Here is a 6,983-nt window from a genome sequence, read left to right on the forward strand (position 1 = left end):
TTTGTTTGGGGTTTTTTTGAAAATAACTTTATTGAGAAACAAACAGCAATGAGACAGTTTCAAAACTGATTACTAGCATGGTTTCGATAATTAATACATTGCATATTGTTGTCTTAGTGGTTATTCATTGTACAAGATGCAGACATGATATCCTGTCCACAAACACTATTGGAACAAATCTGTCTATTCACTGAATTAAGAAAATGCAGCTGTATATCCATCCTAACTAGTTTGAATATACAGATACAAAATGGTTGTTCATTTGTATCCCCCTTTTTGGTTAGTTTTGTCAGAGATGGGTCTTCCATTGTCATTTAATATTGTAGGTGCCTGAATTAAATAAAATACACAATATAGTCCAGTAATCCATGTAGTAGTGGATTTTCCATAAGACTGGCAATGTCAGAAGTTGTTGACTTGAGCCTTTCACAGCTCAGCATATTAATATGGCTTTACTTGTTTTTATACTTTTCTGCTGGATGCCTGAGACCAAGATAAAGCAAGACATATATAACAAGAAATGTAACTTTTGTGTTTGATAAAGTCAGTCAAATTCCCTCAGGATTTATCCTGTAACACTGTACCGCAGTTTGTAGATCCTTTGTCAGTGTCAGCCATGTGGATGAGTCACGGCCATTGCTTGACCAATTTGCTTTCTGTGAAAGCCTGAGAGAATGTTTTCTCTCCATGTGACTCTCCTTAGGCACACTCTACATTATTGATCACTTTCCTCTGTGGCCCTATAATCTCCTTGATCAGAAAATTTGGGACACAACTGAGTTACATGATGTTACAGTACAGGATCTCCTATGTCCTGAGTATTCACTGAACTTGAAAGGCTAGGGCTAAAATGTTGGCTGTCCTTGTAGTGCCTCTTTTTCTCTAATTTTTTGATCTGCAAACTTAGGTTGTTAACCCTCTGAAGAGAAGCTTATTATTATTACCCTACAACGTAGGCAGTTGAGCTTTACCTCACTATCTGTCTGAATATCAAACATCTTAGGCATAACTTGGAACAGGTATTTTCCATCAAGTATTGATATGTTAACATTTAAGCCCCTACAGAATATGAAGAAAAAAAATTAAAAAATGGAACACTATTTTAAAAATAGGAATAAACAGTTACATATTTTTACACAGAAATTTAGGAATCTAAACATATACAGCATTGTAGCAGGACAGTGCTATGACTTTTTTTCTTATCTCTTGTTTTCATTTATCACCTTTAAAAAAAAAAACCCAAACATTTACTTGAGAGACAGTATGGCAGTAATTCATATGCCACGACAAGCAGTATGTATTCAGAAGACCAGAATGACAGACACTCCAAGCATGACCCTACTATTGCACATTGCTGTATTCAGTGCAGTTGCGCAGTTCACAGGTATCAGCATAAATAGTTAGTCAGGGTGAGAATCCTACCAATTAACTGGTAGTTTCAAAAACATGCTGAAGATTCTCAGGATCATTGCCTTACCCATCTTGTGCATATACATATACGGCTTTGCCCCTCCTATGTTTCCTAGCTTTTCTTCTTGCCCTCTCTTCATTGTCTAATCCTCAAGTTCTCACTTTCCTTTTAATTGTGTTATACCTTTCTATTTTTGTTTCTTCTTTCGAGATCTTATACTAGGGAGACTATGATATTTACACATGTGGGTTTGGTTTATTTCTCTTATAAGTATATCTTCAAGTGGCATCCACTTAAATATAAAACCTCCAAGTTTGTCATTCTTTACAGCTGAGTAATACTCCACTGTATAAAAATACCACATCTTTTTCATCCATTCCTCAGGTGACAGGCATCTTTGTTGTTTCCAAGATTTGGCTATCACAAATTGTGCTGCTATAAACCTAGGTACACATATATCACCATGAAATAATGTTTTCAGTTCCTCTGGGAAAATTCCCAGTAGGGGGATAGCTGGCTTGAATGGGATTTCCAGTCCTAGTTTTTAAAAGATGCTCCACATTGATTTCCATAATGGTTATATCTGTCTACATTCTTGCCAGCAATGGAGAAATGTTCCTTTTTCCCCACAGCCTCTCCAACATTTGTTGTTGGTTGATTTTTTTAATGATAGCCATTCTTTCTGGGGTGAGATGGTATCTCACTGTTGTTTTAATTTGCATTTCATGGGTGGCTAGTGACGTAAAGCATTTTTTCATATATTTATTTGCTTCTTTAATTTTGTCCTTTGAGAAGTGTGTGTTCATCTTGGTTACCTGTTTCTGGATTGGGTCTTCAAATTTAGGGGCCCTAATGCTTCTTAGATCTTAATATATTCTAGAGAGCACTTTGTCTGAGTGCTTATTTGTCAAGATTTTTTCCCAATTTGTGGGTTGTCTTTTCACTTTGTTGGTAATTTCTTTTGACATGCAAAAGCTTCTCAATAAGAGGTCCCAGTTGGTAATTCTTTCAAGTATTACCCCTGCAATTTGATTTTTGTTCATGAACTCTTTGCCTACCCCAATGTCTTCAAGAGTTCCTCCTACTTTCTCTTCCAGGAGATTTAGTGTTTCTTTTTTAATGTTTAGACTTAGCTTAGTGCATGGTGATAGACTTGGGTCAAGTTTTAATTTTTAGCATGTAAATAGCCAGTTTTTCCAGCACCATTTGTTAAAGAAGCTATCTTTCTTCCAGTAAGCATGTTTGGCCCCTTTGTCAAAGATCAGGTGACTAAGTGTATTTGTAAAGGCCTCCGCATCTTCTAATCTATTCCTTTGATTCTCAGGTCTATTTTGTTGCCAGTACCATGCTGATTTTATCACAGTAGCTTTGTAGTACAATTTCAAGTCAGGAATTATAATGCCTCCTGCCTTGTCTTTGTTGTCCAGGATTGCCTTAGTTATTCTTCACCTACACACCTTTGACTGATTTTCCAGCTTCCGTAGCTCACAACAATTTCTCTTCAGTTATCACTTTGCTTTGTCCACTATCCCTCTTGAGTTCCCATTCCCCACAGGATAAGGAGATCTTGCTCCTATGGTTAGAGATACCACATTAGCAGTTACCACAGTCCATCAGTTTCTAGGCTGTGCTTGATACTACTGTTCTAAAGTCATTGCTAAAGTAGTGCTAACTGCACTACTTTAGTCAGGATGCCATATCTAATTTAATCAGCTGTTCACTCTTGTATGACAACACTATGACTGTCTGCAGCCATAACTGTCCTCATGGTCCAGTACCAGAAGACTGCATACTAAACCAAATAAATAAAAAGTTCCTGTCCCTAATAAAGTGGGAAGGTAATATCTTGCAACAGACCCAAAAGCCAAGCACAATCTATTCCTACAAGATATCTATGAGGAATAGATATTTACTAAGGAAGCCTCAATGCCAGGGATAAAGCTACCTAACATAAGAAAAGTTCAAGCAAAAACACACAAAATAAATTAAAATTTAAAAAATATAAAATGACAAGATATAAAAGTAAAATGTAACCTAAGATCTCTAATCTACTGCAGAAAAATCCATCAGATAGGAGATGAGAGGAATGAGATAGGAGATAACAGAAGGATCCCACCTGAATTTTTGAAAATTCAGAGCAGCGAAAGTTAAAGAAAAAGCTATATTAAGTTATAGTGAAAAATAGAACAGAAATAATTTCTCAGGCAAAACAGAGATGACAACCATAATGAAAGACATCTAAGCAAACATAGATTAGACATAAATTTTAAAAAATAGAGATGCAAAGAAAAATGATGGAGACCATGATTGTCCAAAAACAGACAGAAATGGAATTCATGAAATGGATTCAAATGGATATCCAGTAAATTAAAAATTCCACTAAAAGTTTGTAAAATTGACTGAAAGTGAAGATAGATAGACTATCAGAACTAGAAGACATGATCATGGTTAGTGATCACAAAGGAAATATCTCTTAAAAATAGCAAAGAAGTGTGAGAAAAATGTAATGGGTTCAAGTTAATGCAAAGAAGAACAATATAAGATGGATTGGTGCCAATGAAAAAGTAAGAACAAGGCTGGCCAAATAGCTCAGCTGATTAAAGCACCTGCAAACAGGCACAGCGGCCAGGGGTTTGATCTCCGGGTCTGCTGTGCCAGCCCTGCCCCCAGGGCATGCTGAGATGTCAACTGAGACTGGGTATGGTGGTGTGCACCTATAATCCTAGCTCTTGAGAGGCTATAAATAGGTGGATCACTAGGATTCTGATCTAGTAGTGAGACCTTGAACACCCTGTAAACCTTTCCCTAAAAAATACAAAAAAAGTAAAAAGAAAAAGAAAAAGTAGGAACAAAGTGACATAAAAAAACTATTCACAGAAGTAATGGTAGAAAACTTTACAAGCAGTGAAAAAGAATTTGACATATAGATAAATGGGAATGCCAGATAGTAATGACCAAAATAAATCCACATCAAGGCATATAATAATCAAGATTCCAGAAATTGAGAACAACAGAATATTGAAAATTGTTAGAGAAATGATATAAATCACCTGTTAAGGAAAGACCATCAGAATCACAGCAAATTTCACAATACAAACTCTTAAATCAAGTAGAGTATGCAGTGAAGCATTTCAAGTCCTGAAAACAAAACAAAACAAAAACCTTCCAAATCAGACTTCTGTACTACAAAACTGTTTTTCAGGATTCATGGAGAAATAGATAATTCCATGACAGAGGACCCAGGTGAACTGCTCAGGCCTGAGGACACCAGACTCATGGTGCAGAGGTGGAGGGGTGGAACCCATATAAACTGCTCATCTTGGAGGACCCCAGACTTGCAGTCTGGAGGTGGCCAGAGGGAACTTGGGTGAAATGGTTTACCCAGAGCATTCCAAGTACATGGTGGGAGGTGTCCAAGTGGAACTCAGGACAACCAGTATACATACAAATTCCCAATTTATGATCTGTTTTGTTACATAACTATAATCTTTGCTCCTATCATCTTAAGTACAAAACCATTAGTTACCAAAGTTTATCAATTTCTAAATTTGACTTGCTATTCCTAGTATTGCTAATTGCACTACTGTAACTAGTATACCATATCTGTCTTAACCACATGTTTTCCCTTGGATAATTATGTTGGGAAGTGCTGAGGGTAATAAACTCATCAAAGCCCTATAACAAAAGACAGAGGATAGTGCCAAATAGAAGACAATATCCCACTCTCAATCTATAGAGAAGGCAGGATCTTGGGACAGATACAAAGCAAGAATCTCTGACACAAAGAAGATGTCCCTGAAGAATAGACTCTTTACACAGAAGCTCTGATAGTAGTGATATAGCTGCCTACTACCAAAATTTCACAAACATTATCACAGAAATCAAAATAAAGAGTTCTTTCTGAAATAAAAAATGACAATATGAAGGAGAAAATGTAATCTCAGGACCCAGCCTACCCAGAACAAATCCAGGTGACATTAGCATAGAAGAAATTGGAAGTCACACACCTCAAATCTCTGAAATAATTGGAATTGAAGTAAAGAAATAGCTCCAGATGGGTATAGAGGAAATCAGATCAGAAATAATCTTTCAGGTAAAAAAAGAAATGATAACCATGATGAAAGAATTTCTGGTTGTATCTAAAGAAGATGTTGATTCAAAAAAATAGAGAACGATAGAAAAATGATGGAAACTTTGAATGAACAATATAGGAAAGAAATAGATAGCATGAAACAGATTCAAAGAGATATCCAGGAAATTAAAATTCCATTAAAAGGGGGTAAAACTGTTTGAATGAAGCTGAAGATAGACTTTCAGGCCTCAAAGACATCAGTGTAGCTAGTAATACCAAAGGAAAGATCTCTTAAAAGTAACAAGGAACCAGGAAATAATAATTCAAGAGCTACAAGAAGACACAAAGAAGAACAGCATAAGATAAATAGGTATCAATGAAAAAGATGGACTCAGTGCAAATGACATAAAAAGAATATTTGCAGAAGTAATAGCAGAAAACTTCTCAACATTGGGAAAGAATATGACATACAGATAAGAGGTGCATATAGAACCCCAGATAGTAACAACAAAAATAAATCTACTTCCAGACATATAATAATCAAGATACCAGAAATTGAGCACAACAAAAACATACTAAAAGCTGTTAGAGAAAAAAATACAGAGCACATTTAAAGGAAAGCCCATCAGAATCCGATTTCTTAACATGAAGCATCAAGTAAAAAAGAGCATGGAGTGAAGTATTTCAAGTCTTAAAAGAAAACAACTTCCAATCCAGATATACCGTGAAAAACCCTTTTTAAAAATTAATGGAGAAGTAAAATACTTCTATGATAAAGAACAACTAAAGAAATTTGTAACCACCAACCCAATTCTACAAAGAGTATATAAAGATATTCTAGTAAAAGATCAAAATGACCATAAATCCAAGAATAACAACAGAAAGAAACCACCAAGAAAAATAAGGAACCTCAGGAGAAAGATAACATGACAAAGAAGCTAATGAGCATCAATTGGTTATAACCACCAATGTAAATAACCTCAATTCACCAATTAAAAGAAATAGACTGGCAGAGTGGAACAAGAAACAAAATCCAACAATATACTGTATACAAGAAATGCATTTAACTCAAGGGAAATTCATAGGCTTAAAGTCAAAGGATGAAAAATAATACTACATGTGCCAGGAGCTCAGAAAAAAGCAGGGGTAGCTAACTTGTTCACAGACAATGTCAACGTCAAACCAAGAATGATCAAACAACATAAACAAGGTCACTGCGTACTTGGCAGGGGAAAATGCCAAGAGGAACAGATAACAGTCATAAATATGTATGCACCAAATATGGGAGCACCCAACTATATAAGACTATATATTAAAGGATGTGAACAATGTAATAGCCTATATATTATAAATTATATACTATAACCTATATATTATATAGTAATAACTATATATTAAAGAATGTGAACAATGTAATAACCTATAACACAATTTTAATGAAGGACCTTAACACCCCACTGCCTCAAAGACATAGGTCAACTAGGCCAAAAAAAAAAAAAA

Source organism: Octodon degus, unplaced genomic scaffold (genome assembly GCF_000260255.1).
Source record: "Octodon degus isolate 3935 unplaced genomic scaffold, OctDeg1.0 scaffold00050, whole genome shotgun sequence".
In the NCBI taxonomy this organism is placed as follows: domain Eukaryota; kingdom Metazoa; phylum Chordata; class Mammalia; order Rodentia; family Octodontidae; genus Octodon; species Octodon degus.